Here is a 13,601-nt window from a genome sequence, read left to right as displayed (position 1 = left end):
TATCCCCTGAACCCAGCCCACTCTCCAGCCCACTTTCCAGCTCACACCCTCTAACACATATATCCCCTGAACCCAGCCCACTCTCCAGCCCACTTTCCAGCTCACACCCTCTAACACATATATCCCCTGAACCCAGCCCACTCTCCAGCCCACTTTCCAGCCCACACCCTCTAACACATATATCCCCTGAACCCAACCCACTCTCCAGCCCACTTTCCAGCTCACACACTCTAACACATATATCCCCTGAACCCAGCCCACTCTCCAGCCCACTTTCCAGCTCACACCCTCTAACACATACATCCCCTGAACCCAGCCCACTCTCCAGCCCACTTTCCAGCTCACACCCTCTAACACATATATCCCCTGAACCCAGCCCACTCTCCAGCCCACTTTCCAGCTCACACCCTCTAACACATATATCCCCTGAACCCAGCCCACTCTCCAGCCCACTTTCCAGCTCACACCCTCTAACACATATATCCCCTGAACCCAGCCCACTCTCCAGCCCACTTTCCAGCCCACACCCTCTAACACATACATCCCCTGAATGCAGTTCACTCTCCAGATCCCAATCACCTGAATTCTAATCACCTGTTCACACACCTGTATGTCATTATCACACACTATTTAGTTCTGTTTTGGTATTGATTGTTTTGTGACACACTTCTATTTGAAGCGCTGGTTTCCCCGTATTAGTCCTCCTGGTTTCCCCATATTAGTCCTCCTGGTTTCCCCGTATTAGTCCTCCTGGTTTCCCCGTATTAATCCTCCTGGTTTCCCCGTATTAGTCCTCCTGGTTTCCCCGTATTAGTCTTCCTGGTTTCCCTGTATTAGTCCTCCTGGTTACCCTGTATTAGTCCTCCTGGTTTCCCTGTATTAGTCCTCCTGGTTACCCTGTATTAGTCCTCCTGGTTTCCCTGTATTAGTCCTCCTGGTTTCCCCGTATTAGTCCTCCTGGTTTCCCTGTATTAGTCCTCCTGGTTTCCCTGTATTAGTCCTCCTGGTTTCCCCATATTAATCCTCCTAGTTTCCCCGTATTAGTCCTCCTGGTTTCCCTGTATTAGTCCTCCTGGTTTCCCTGTATTAGTCCTCCTGGTTTCCCCGTATTAGTCCTCCTGGTTTCCCTCTATTAGTCCTCCTGGTTTCCCTGTATTAGTCCTCCTGGTTTCCCTGTATTAGTCCTCCTGGTTTCCCTCTATTAGTCCTCCTGGTTTCCCCATATTAGTCCTCCTGGTTTCCCCATATTAGTCCTCCTGGTTTCCCCATATTAGTCCTCCTGGTTTCCCTCTATTAGTCCTCCTGGTTTCCCTGTATTAGTCCTCCTGGTTTCCCTCTATTAATCCTCCTGGTTTCCCTGTATTAGTCCTCCTGGTTTTCCTCTATTAGTCCTCCTGGTTTCCCTGTATTAGTCCTCCTGGTTTCCCTCTATTAGTCCTCCTGGTTTCCCCGTATTAGTCCTCCTGGTTTCCCTGTATTAGTCCTCCTGGTTTCCCTCTATTAGTCCTCCTGGTTTCCCTCTATTAGTGCTCCTGGTTTCCCTGTATTAGTCCTCCTGTGTATGATAGTTTTTGGCCATCCTCATTAATGACGATTTCCTGTTATCAACCTATTCCCTGCCTGTACTTTAGCCTATCAGATTTCCTGTTCTCAACCTATTCCCTGCCTGTACTTTAGCCTATCAGATTTCCTGTTTTCAACCTATTGCCTGATTGTCACGCCCTGACCTTACAGAGCCTTTTTATTTCTCTATTTGGTTAGGTCAGGGTGTTGGGTGGTTGGGTGGGCATTCTAGTTTGTCTGTTTCTTTGTTGGTCTGATATGGTTCCCAAACAGAGGCAGCTGTCTATTGTTGTCTCTGATTGGGATTCATACTTAGGCAGCCTTTTTCCCCACCTGTGTTTGTGGGTAATTATTTATTTTCTGTGAGTGTTTGTGTGCGAATTGGCTCGTTTATGACAGGGAGTTTGAAGACAGTGAACGTGACACTGATCTCCCGGACGAAGTTACAGCCTTTTCCCTGCCTGCACTGTTGCCTTGTTGGACCCCCTGTGTATGACCTTCTGCCTGCCCCTGGACCCAGCTACCTGCCTCCTCCTGTGTATGACCTTCTGCCTGCCCCTGGACCCAGCTACCTGCCTCCTCCTGTGTATGACCTTCTGCCTGCCCCTGGTCCCAGCTACCTGCCTCCTGTGTATAACCTGCTGCCTGCCCCTGGACACAGCTACCTGCCTCCTCCTGTGTATGACCTTCTGCCTGCCCCTGGACCCAGCTACCTGCCTCCTCCTGTGTATGACCTTCTGCCTGCCCCTGGACCCAGCTACCTGCCTCCTGTGTATAACCTGCTGCCTGCCCCTGGACCCAGCTACCTGCCTCCTCCTGTGTATGACCTTCTGCCTGCCCCTGGACCCAGCTACCTGCCTCCTCCTGTGTATGACCTTCTGCCTGCCCCTGGACCCAGCTACCTGCCTCCTCCTGTGTATGACCTTCTGCCTGCCCCTGGACCCAGCTACCTGCCTCCTGTGTATAACCTGCTGCCTGCCCCTGGACCCAGCTACCTGCCTCCTCCTGTGTATGACCTTCTGCCTGCCCCTGGACCCAGCTACCTGCCTCCTCCTGTGTATGACCTTCTGCCTGCCCCTGGACCCAGCTACCTGCCTCCTCCTGTGTATGACCTTCTGCCTGCCCTTGGACCCAGCTACCTGCCTCCTCCTGTGTATGACCTTCTGCCTGCCCCTGGACCCAGCTACCTGCCTCCTTCTGTGTATGACCTTCTGCCTGCCCCTGGACCCAGCTACCTGCCTCCTCCTGTGTATGACCTTCTGCCTGCCCCTAGACCCAGCTACCTGCCTCCTCCTGTGTATGACCTGCTGCCTGCCCCTGGACCCAGCTACCTGCCTCCTCCTGTGTATGACCTGCTGCCTGCCCCTGGACCCAGCTACCTGCCTCCTCCTGTGTATGACCTTCTGCCTGCCCCTGGACCCAGCTACCTGCCTCCTCCTGTGTATGACCTTCTGCCTGCCCCTGGACCCAGCTACCTGCCCCTGGACCCAGCTACCTGCCTCCTCCTGTGTATGACCTTCTGCCTGCCCCTGGACCCAGCTACCTGCCTCCTCCTGTGTATGACCTGCTGCCTGCCCCTGGACCCAGCTACCTGCCTCCTGTGTATAACCTTCTGCCTGCCCCTGGACCCAGCTACCTGCCTCCTCCTGTGTATGACCTTCTGCCTGCCCCTGGACCCAGCTACCTGCCTCCTCCTGTGTATGACCTTCTGCCTGCCCCTGGACCCAGCTACCTGCCTCCTCCTGTGTATGACCTGCTGCCTGCCCCTGGACCCAGATACCTGCCTCCTCCTGTGTATGTCCTTCTGCCTGCCCCTGGACCCAGCTACCTGCCTCCTCCTGTGTATGACCTGCTGCCTGCCCCTGGACCCAGCTACCTGCCTCCTCCTGTGTATGACCTGCTGCCTGCCCCTGGACCCAGCTACCTGCCTCCTCCTGTGTATGACCTGCTGCCTGCCCCTGGACCCAGCTACCTGCCTCCTCCTGTGTATGACCTTCTGCCTGCCCCTGGACCCAGCTACCTGCCTCCTCCTGTGTATGACCTGCTGCCTGCCCCTGGACCCAGCTACCTGCCTCCTCCTGTGGTCCTTCACAAATAAACTCCAGCTGCGCCCTGCACTTGAAACCAGTTCTCTGTCTCCCCATCGTATTTATTACGACAAACACAGGGTGTCAGCCAAGCACTGAGGAGTGTGGCCCTTTACACTCTGACCCTTATGCTCGTTTTGGCACTAACAAGCTCTGAAATGAGATCGTAGCTGAGTACATAGTAGCATGACGTCAGAGCGCAGGGTCTCGGGCTTCACAGCTCTGAAATTAGATCGTAGCTGAGTACATAGTAGCATGACGTCAGAGCGCAGGGTCTCGGGCTTCACAGCTCTGAAATGAGATCGTAGCTGAGTACATAGTAGCATGACGTCAGAGCGCAGGGTCTCCTGCTTCACAGCTCTGTATCGGGGAGGTTTTGGCCGTTCTCAACTTGAGCATCTCACACCACAAGAAGGTCTGCTTAGTGTTTGTTGTCTGAGGGGAAAATGCTGTAAATTAAGAGAGGACTCCATGTATTTTGTAAGATGAGCCGTTGAGGATTGTAATACATACGGCTTTGATGTCCTCAGTGGTGGAAGAAGTCCCCAATAGTCATACTTGAATAAAAGTTTATATAATTTTATAGAAAAGGACTCAAGTGAAAGTCACCCAGTAAAATACTACTTGAGTAAAAAGTCTAAAACTATTTGGTTTTAAAATATACTTAAGTATCAAGAGTAAATGTAATTGATACAATATACTTAAGTATCAAAAGTAAAAGTATACATCATTTCAAATTCCTTTTATGAAGGAAACCAGTCGGCACCGTTTTATGTATTTAGGGAGAGCCAGGGGGCACAGTCCAACACTCAGACATCATTTATACATCAGATCAGAGGCAGTAGAGATGACCAGGGGGCACAGTCCAACACTCAGACATCATTTATACATCAGATCAGAGGCAGTAGAGATGACCAGGGGGCACAGTCCAACACTCAGACATCATTTATACATCAGATCAGAGGCAGTAGAGATGACCAGGGGGCACAGTCCAACACTCAGACATCATTTATACATCAGATCAGAGGCAGTAGAGATGACCAGGGGGCACAGTCCAACACTCAGACATCATTTATACATCAGATCAGAGGCAGTAGAGATGACCAGGGGGCACAGTCCAACACACAGACATCATTTATACATCAGATCAGAGGCAGTAGAGATGACCAGGGGGCACAGTCCAACACTCAGACATCATTTATACATCAGATCAGAGGCAGTAGAGATGACCAGGGGGCACAGTCCAACACTCAGACATCATTTATACATCAGATCAGAGGCAGTAGAGATGACCAGGGGGCACAGTCCAACACTCAGACATCATTTATACATCAGATCAGAGGCAGTAGAGATGACCAGGGGGCACAGTCCAACACTCAGACATCATTTATACATCAGATCAGAGGCAGTAGAGATGACCAGGGGGCACAGTCCCACACTCAGACATCATTTATACATCAGATCAGAGGCAGTAGAGATGACCAGGGGGCACAGTCCAACACTCAGACATCATTTATACATCAGATCAGAGGCAGTAGAGATGACCAGGGGGCACAGTCCAACACTCAGACATCATTTATACATCAGATCAGAGGCAGTAGAGATGACCAGGGGGCACAGTCCCACACATCATTTATACATTATTTATTTGTGTTTAGTGAGTCCTCCGGATCAGAGGCAGTAGGGATGACCAGGGATGTTCTCTGTTTAGTGAGTCCTCCGGATCAGAGGCAGTAGGGATGACCAGGGATGTTCTCTGTTTAGTGAGTCCTCCAGATCAGCGGCAGTAGGGAGGACCAGGGATGTTCTCTGTTTAGTGAGTCCTCCAGATCAGAGGCAGTAGTGATGACCAGGGATGTTCTGTTTAGTGAGTCATCCAGATCAGAGGCAGTAGGGAGGACCAGGGATGTTCTCTGTTTAGTCAGTCCTCCGGATCAGAGGCAGTAGAGATGACCAGGGATGTTCTCTGTTTAGTGAGTCCTCCGGATCAGAGGCAATAGGGATGACCAGGGATGTTCTCTGTTTAGTGAGTCCTCCGGATCAGAGGCAGTAGAGATGACCAGGGATGTTCTCTGTTTAGTGAGTCCTCCGGATCAGAGGCAGTAGAGATGACCAGGGATGTTCTCTGTTTAGTGGGTCCACCGGGTCAAAGGCAGTAGGGATGACCAGGGATGTTCTCTGTTTAGTGAGTCCACCAGATCAGAGGCAGTAGATGAACAGGGATGTTCTCTATTTAGTGAGTCCACCAGATCAGAGACAGTAGGGATGACCAGGGATGTTCTCTGTTTAGTGAGTCCAGAGGTAGTAGAGATGACCAGGGATGTTCTCTGTTTAGTGAGTCCTCCAGATCGGGGGCAGTAGAGATGACCAGGGATGTTCTCTGTTTAGTGAGTCCTCCGGATCAGAGGCAATAGGGATGACCAGGGATGTTCTCTGTTTAGTGAGTCCACCAGATCAGAGGCAGTAGAAATGACCAGGGATGTTCTCTGTTTAGTGAGTCCTCCGGATCAGAGGCAGTAGAGATGTGCTCTGTTTAGTGAGTCCTCCAGATCAGAGGCAGTAGAAATGACCAGGGATGTTCTCTGTTTAGTGAGTCCTCCAGATCAGAGGCAGTAGAAATGACCAGGGATGTTCTCTGTTTAGTGAGTCCTCCAGATCAGCGGCAGTAGGGAGGACCAGGGATGTTCTCTGTTTAGTCAGTCCTCCGGATCAGAGGCAGTAGGGATGACCAGGGATGTTCTCTGTTTAGTGAGTCCACCAGATCAGAGACAGTAGGGATGACCAGGGATGTTCTCTGTTTAGTGAGTCCAGAGGTAGTAGAGATGACCAGGGATGTTCTCTGTTTAGTGAGTCCTCCAGATCAGAGGCAGTAGAGATGACCAGGGATGTTCTCTGTTTAGTGAGTCCTCCAGATCAGAGGTAGTAGAGATGACCAGGGATGTTCTCTGTTTAGTGAGTCCTCCAGATCAGAGGTAGTAGAGATGACCAGGGATGTTCTCTGTTTAGTGAGTCCTCCAGATCAGAGGCAGTAGAGATGACCAGGGATGTTCTCTGTTTAGTGAGTCCACCAGATCAGAGGCAGTAGTGATGACCAGGGATGTTCTCTGTTTAGTGAGTCCTCCGGATCAGAGGCAATAGGGATGACCAGGGATGTTCTCTGTTTAGTGAGTCCTCCAGATCAGAGGCAGTAGAAATGACCAGGGATGTTCTCTGTTTAGTGAGTCCTCCGGATCAGAGGCAGTAGAGATGTGCTCTGTTTAGTGAGTCCTCCAGATCAGAGGCAGTAGAAATTACCAGGGATGTTCTCTGTTTAGTGAGTCCTCCAGATCAGAGGTAGTAGAGATGACCAGGATGTTCTCTGTTTAGTGAGTCCACCAGATCCAGAGGCAGTAGAAATGACCAGGGATGTTCTCTGTTTAGTGAGTCCTCCAGATCAGCGGCAGTAGGGAGGACCAGGGATGTTCTCTGTTTAGTCAGTCCTCCGGATCAGAGGCAGTAGGGATGACCAGGGATGTTCTCTGTTTAGTGAGTCCTCCGGATCAGAGGCAGTAGAGATGAACAGGATGTTCTCTATTTAGTGAGTCCACCAGATCAGAGACAGTAGGGATGACCAGGGATGTTCTCTGTTTAGTGAGTCCAGAGGTAGTAGAGATGACCAGGGATGTTCTCTGTTTAGTGAGTCCTCCAGATCAGAGGCAGTAGAGATGACCAGGGATGTTCTCTGTTTAGTGAGTCCTCCAGATCAGAGGCAGTAGATGACCAGGGATGTTCTCTGTTTAGTGAGTCCTCCAGATCAGAGGCAGTAGAAATGACCAGGGATGTTCTCTGTTTAGTGAGTCCTCCAGATCAGAGGCAGTAGAAATGACCAGGGATGTTCTCTGTTTAGTGAGTCCTCCAGATCAGAGGCAGTAGAAATGACCAGGGATGTTCTCTGTTTAGTGAGTCCTCTGGATCAGAGGCAGTAGAGATGAACAGGGATGTTCTCTATTTAGTGAGTCCTCCAGATCAGAGGCAGTAGAGATGACCAGGGATGTTCTCTGTTTAGTGAGTCCTCCAGATCAGAGGTAGTAGAGATGACCAGGGATGTTCTCTGTTTAGTGAGTCCACCAGATCAGAGGCAGTAGAGATGACCAGGGATGTTCTCTGTTTAGTGAGTCCTCCAGATCAGAGGCAGTTGAGATGACCAGGGATGTTCTCTGTTTAGTGAGTCCAGAGGCAGTAGAGATGACCAGGGATGTTCTCTGTTTAGTGAGTCCTCCAGATCGGGGGCAGTAGAGATGACCAGGGATGTTCTCTGTTTAGTGAGTCCAGAGGCAGTAGAGATGACCAGGGATGTTCTCTGTTTAGTGAGTCCTCCAGATCAGAGGCAGTAGATGACCAGGGATGTTCTCTGTTTAGTGAGTCCTCCAGATCAGAGGCAGTAGAAATAACCAGGGATGTTCTCTGTTTAGTGAGTCCTCCAGATCAGAGGCAGTAGGGATGACCAGGGATGTTCTCTGTTTAGTGAGTCCTCCAGATCAGAGGCAGTAGGGATGACCAGGATGTTCTCTGTTTAGTGAGTCCTCCAGATCAGAGGCAGTAGGGATGACCAGGGATGTTCTCTGTTTAGTGAGTCCTCCAGATCAGAGGCAGTAGATGACCAGGGATGTTCTCTGTTTAGTGAGTCCTCCAGATCAGAGGCAGTAGTGATGACCAGGGATGTTCTTTGTTTAGTGAGTCCTCCGGATCAGAGGCAATAGGGATGACCAGGGATGTTCTCTGTTTAGTGAGTCCTCCGGATCAGAGGCAATAGGGATGACCAGGGATGTTCTCTGTTTAGTGAGTCCACCAGATCAGAGGCAGTAGAAATGACCAGGGATGTTCTCTGTTTAGTGAGTCCTCCGGATCAGAGGCAGTAGAGATGTGCTCTGTTTAGTGAGTCCTCCAGATCAGAGGCAGTAGAAATGACCAGGGATGTTCTCTGTTTAGTGAGTCCTCCAGATCAGAGGCAGTAGAAATGACCAGGGATGTTCTCTGTTTAGTGAGTCCTCCAGATCAGCGGCAGTAGGGAGGACCAGGGATGTTCTCTGTTTAGTCAGTCCTCCGGATCAGAAGCAGTAGAGATGACCAGGGATGTTCTCTGTTTAGTGAGTCCTCCGGATCAGAGGCAATAGGGATGACCAGGGATGCTCTCTGTTTAGTGAGTCCTCCAGATCAGAGGCAGTAGAAATGACCAGGGATGTTCTCTGTTTAGTGAGTCCTCCAGATCAGCGGCAGTAGGGAGGACCAGGGATGTTCTCTGTTTAGTCAGTCCTCCGGATCAGAGGCAGTAGGGATGACCAGGGATGTTCTCTGTTTAGTGAGTCCTCCGGATCAGAGGCAGTAGAGATGAACAGGGATGTTCTCTATTTAGTGAGTCCACCAGATCAGAGACAGTAGGGATGACCAGGGATGTTCTCTGTTTAGTGAGTCCAGAGGTAGTAGAGATGACCAGGGATGTTCTCTGATTAGTGAGTCCTCCAGATCAGAGGCAGTAGAGATGACCAGGGATGTTCTCTGTTTAGTGAGTCCTCCAGATCAGAGGTAGTAGAGATGACCATGGATGTTCTCTGTTTAGTGAGTCCACCAGATCAGAGGCAGTAGAGATGACCAGGGATGTTCTCTGTTTAGTGAGTCCTCCAGATCAGAGGCAGTTGAGATGACCAGGGATGTTCTCTGTTTAGTGAGTCCAGAGGCAGTAGAGATGACCAGGGATGTTCTCTGTTTAGTGAGTCCTCCAGATCAGAGGCAGTAGTGATGACCAGGGATGTTCTCTGTTTAGTGAGTCCTCCGGATCAGAGGCAATAGGGATGACCAGGGATGTTCTCTGTTTAGTGAGTCCTCCGGATCAGAGGCAATAGGGACGACCAGGGATGTTCTCTGTTTAGTGAGTCCACCAGATCAGAGGCAGTAGAAATGACCAGGGATGTGCTCTGTTTAGTGAGTCCTCCAGATCAGAGGCAGTAGAAATGACCAGGGATGTTCTCTGTTTAGTGAGTCCTCCAGATCAGCGGCAGTAGGGAGGACCAGGGATGTTCTCTGTTTAGTCAGTCCTCCGGATCAGAGGCAGTAGAGATGAGCAGGGATGTTCTCTGTTTAGTGAGTCCTCCGGATCAGAGGCTATAGGGATGACCAGGGATGTTCTCTGTTTAGTGAGTCCTCCGGATCAGAGGCAGTAGAGATGACCAGGGATGTTCTCTGTTTAGTGAGTCCTCCGGATCAGAGGCAGTAGAGATGACCAGGGATGTTCTCTGTTTAGTGAGTCCTCCGGATCAGAGGCAGTAGAGATGACCAGGGATGTTCTCTGTTTAGTCAGTCCTCCGGATCAGAGGCAATAGGGATGACCAGGGATGTTCTCTGTTTAGTGGGTCCACCGGGTCAAAGGCAGTAGGGCTGACCAGGGATGTTCTCTGTTTAGTGAGTCCAGAGGTAGTAGAGATGACCAGGGATGTTCTCTGTTTAGTGAGTCCTCCAGATCGGGGGCAGTAGAGATGACCAGGGATGTTCTCTGTTTAGTGAGTCGTCCGGATCAGAGGCAATAGGGATGACCAGGGAAGTTCTCTGTTTAGTGAGTCCTCCGGATCAGAGGCAGTAGAGATGTGCTCTGTTTAGTGAGTCCTCCAGATCAGAGGCAGTAGAAATGACCAGGGATGTTCTCTGTTTAGTGAGTCCTCCAGATCAGAGGCAGTAGAAATGACCAGGGATGTTCTCTGTTTAGTGAGTCCTCCGGATCAGAGGCAGTAGGGATTACCAGGGATGTTCTCTGTTTAGTGAGTCCTCCAGATCAGAGGCAGTAGATGACCAGGGATGTTCTCTGTTTAGTGAGTCCTCCAGATCAGAGGCAGAAGATGACCAGGGATGTTCTCTGTTTAGTGAGTCCTCCGGATCAGAGGCAGTAGGGATTACCAGGGATGTTCTCTGTTTAGTGAGTCCTCCAGATCAGAGGCAGTAGGAATGACCAGGGATGTTCTCTGTTTAGTGAGTCCTCCAGATCAGAGGCAGTAGGGATGACCAGGGATGTTCTATGTTTAGTGAGTCCTCCAGATCAGAGGCAGTAGGGATGACCAGGGATGTTCTCTGTTTAGTGAGTCCTCCAGATCAGAGGCAGTAGTGATGACCAGGGATGTTCTCTTGATAAGTACGTGAATTGGACCATTTTCCTGTCCCGCTGAGCATTCAAAATGTAACGAGTACTTTTGGGTGTCAGGAGAAAATGTATGGAGTAAAAAGTACAGCTTTTTCTTTAGGAATGTAGTGAAGTAAAAGTAAAAATTGTCCAAAATATAAATAGTAAAGTACAGATACCAACAAAACACGACCTAAGTAGTACTTTAAAGTATTGTTTACTTAAGTACTGTATACCACTGGATTTCATACAAGCGAGACAAACACCTGTCAGTCCAAATGTACATTTCACATTTCTATATCAGACAACTCATGTCATGTACAGTGTCAACGTTTATCATCACTATGTTTGATGAACAGTTACCAGGTGACATGGGGTCACACCCTGGGTTGTTGTGAACAGAATGAGTCTGTGATGAACAGTTACCAGGTGACATGGGGTCACACCCTGGGTTGTTGTGAACAGAATGAGTCTGTTTGATGAACAGTTACCAGGTGACATGGGGTCACACCCTGGGTTGTTGTGAACAGAATGAGTCTGTTTGATGAACAGTTACCAGGTGACATGGGGTCACACCCTGGGTTGTTGTGAACAGAATGAGTCTGTGATGAACAGTTACCAGGTGACATGGGGTCACACCCTGGGTTGTTGTGAACAGAATGAGTCTGTTTGATGAACAGTTACCAGGTGACATGGGGTCACACCCTGGGTTGTTGTGAACAGAATGAGTCTGTTTGATGAACAGTTACCAGGTGACATGGGGTCACACCCTGGGTTGTTGTGAACAGAATGAGTCTGTTTGATGAACAGTTACCAGGTGACATGGGGTCACACCTGGGTTGTTGTGAACAGAATGAGTCTGTTTGATGAACAGTTACCAGGTGACATGGGGTCACACCCTGGGTTGTTGTGAACAGAATGAGTCTGTTTGATGAACAGTTACCAGGTGACATGGGGTCACACCCTGGGTTGTTGTGAACAGAATGAGTCTGTTTGATGAACAGTTACCAGGTGACATGGGGTCACACCCTGGGTTGTTGTGAACAGAATGAGTCTGTTTGATGAACAGTTACCAGGTGACATGGGGTCACACCCTGGGTTGTTGTGAACAGAATGAGTCTGTTTGATGAACAGTTACCAGGTGACATGGGGTCACACCCTGGGTTGTTGTGAACAGAATGAGTCTGTTTGATGAACAGTTACCAGGTGACATGGGGTCACACCCTGGGTTGTTGTGAACAGAATGAGTCTGTTTGATGAACAGTTACCAGGTGACATGGGGTCACACCCTGGGTTGTTGTGAACAGAATGAGTCTGTTTGATGAACAGTTACCAGGTGACATGGGGTCAGACCCTGGGTTGTTGTGAACAGAATGAGTCTGTTTGATGAACAGTTACCAGGTGACATGGGGTCACACCCTGGGTTGTTGTGAACAGAATGAGTCTGTTTGATGAACAGTTACCAGGTGACATGGGGTCAGACCCTGGGTTGTTGTGAACAGAATGAGTCTGTTTGATGTGCAGTTACCAGGTGACATGGGGTCACACCCTGGGTTGTTGTGAACAGAATGAGTCTGTTTGATGAACAGTTACCAGGTGACATGGGGTCAGACCCTGGGTGGTTGTGAACAGAATGAGTCTGTTTGATGAACAGTTACCAGGTGACATGGGGTCACACCCTGGGTTGTTGTGAACAGAATGAGTCTGTTTGATGACCAGTTACCAGGTGACATGGGGTCACACCCTGGGTTGTTGTGAACAGAATGAGTCTGTTTGATGACCAGTTACCAGGTGACATGGGGTCACACCCTGGGTTGTTGTGAACAGAATGAGTCTGTTTGATGACCAGTTACCAGGTGACATGGGGTCACACCCTGGGTTGTTGTGAACAGAATGAGTCTGTTTGATGATCAGTTACCAGGTGACATGGGGTCACACCCTGGGTTGTTGTGAACAGAATGAGTCTGTTTGGTGAACAGTTACCAGGTGACATGGGGTCACACCCTGGGTTGTTGTGAACAGAATGAGTCTGTTTGATGAACAGTTACCAGGTGACATGGGGTCACACCCTGGGTTGTTGTGAACAGAATGAGTCTGTTTGATGTGCAGTTACCAGGTGACATGGGGTCACACCCTGGGTTGTTGTGAACAGAATGAGTCTGTTTGATGAACAGTTACCAGGTGACATGGGGTCACACCCTGCGTTGTTGTGAACAGAATGAGTCTGTTTGATGTGCAGTTACCAGGTGACATGGGGTCAGACCCTGGGTTGTTGTGAACAGAATGAGTCTGTTTGATGAACAGTTACCAGGTGACATGGGGTCACACCCTGGGTTGTTGTGAACAGAATGAGTCTGTTTGATGAACAGTTACCAGGTGACATGGGGTCACACCCTGGGTTGTTGTAAACAGAATGAGTCTGTTTGATGAACAGTTACCAGGTGACATGGGGTCACACCCTGGGTTGTTGTGAACAGAATGAGTCTGTTTGATGAACAGTTACCAGGTGACATGGGGTCACACCCTGGGTTGTTGTGAACAGAATGAGTCTGTTTGATGTGCAGTTACCAGGTGACATGGGGTCACACCCTGGGTTGTTGTGAACAGAATGAGTCTGTTTGATGTCCAGTTACCAGGTGACATGGGGTCACACCCTGGGTTGTTGTGAACAGAATGAGTCTGGTTGATGAACAGTTACCAGGTGACATGGGGTCACACCCTGGGTTGTTGTGAACAGAATGAGTCTGGTTGATGAACAGTTACCAGGTGACATGGGGTCACACCCTGGGTTGTTGTGAACAGAATGA

At 49.8% G+C, this 13,601-nt stretch overlaps 1 long non-coding RNA gene across 2 annotated transcripts; it reads left to right on the top strand.

The window, feature by feature from the left end:
* The first annotated feature begins 11,688 nt into the window (after positions 1-11,688).
* Positions 11,689-13,439, top strand: LOC127928256 (uncharacterized). Of its 2 annotated transcripts, none has more exons than XR_008131098.1 (3): positions 11,689-12,455; positions 13,041-13,105; positions 13,301-13,439. It is a non-coding gene; the product is annotated as an uncharacterized LOC127928256 (long non-coding RNA). The 2 variants fall into 2 exon arrangements; XR_008131099.1 differs by lacking the exon at positions 11,689-12,455 and adding an exon at positions 12,645-12,715.
* Positions 13,440-13,601: the final 162 nt, after the last annotated feature.

This window comes from Oncorhynchus keta, unplaced genomic scaffold (assembly GCF_023373465.1).
Source record: "Oncorhynchus keta strain PuntledgeMale-10-30-2019 unplaced genomic scaffold, Oket_V2 Un_scaffold_2522_pilon_pilon, whole genome shotgun sequence".
Lineage (NCBI taxonomy): Eukaryota > Metazoa > Chordata > Actinopteri > Salmoniformes > Salmonidae > Oncorhynchus > Oncorhynchus keta.
Note: the sequence above shows the minus strand (reverse complement) of the source record. Positions and strands in the feature narration are given on the sequence as shown.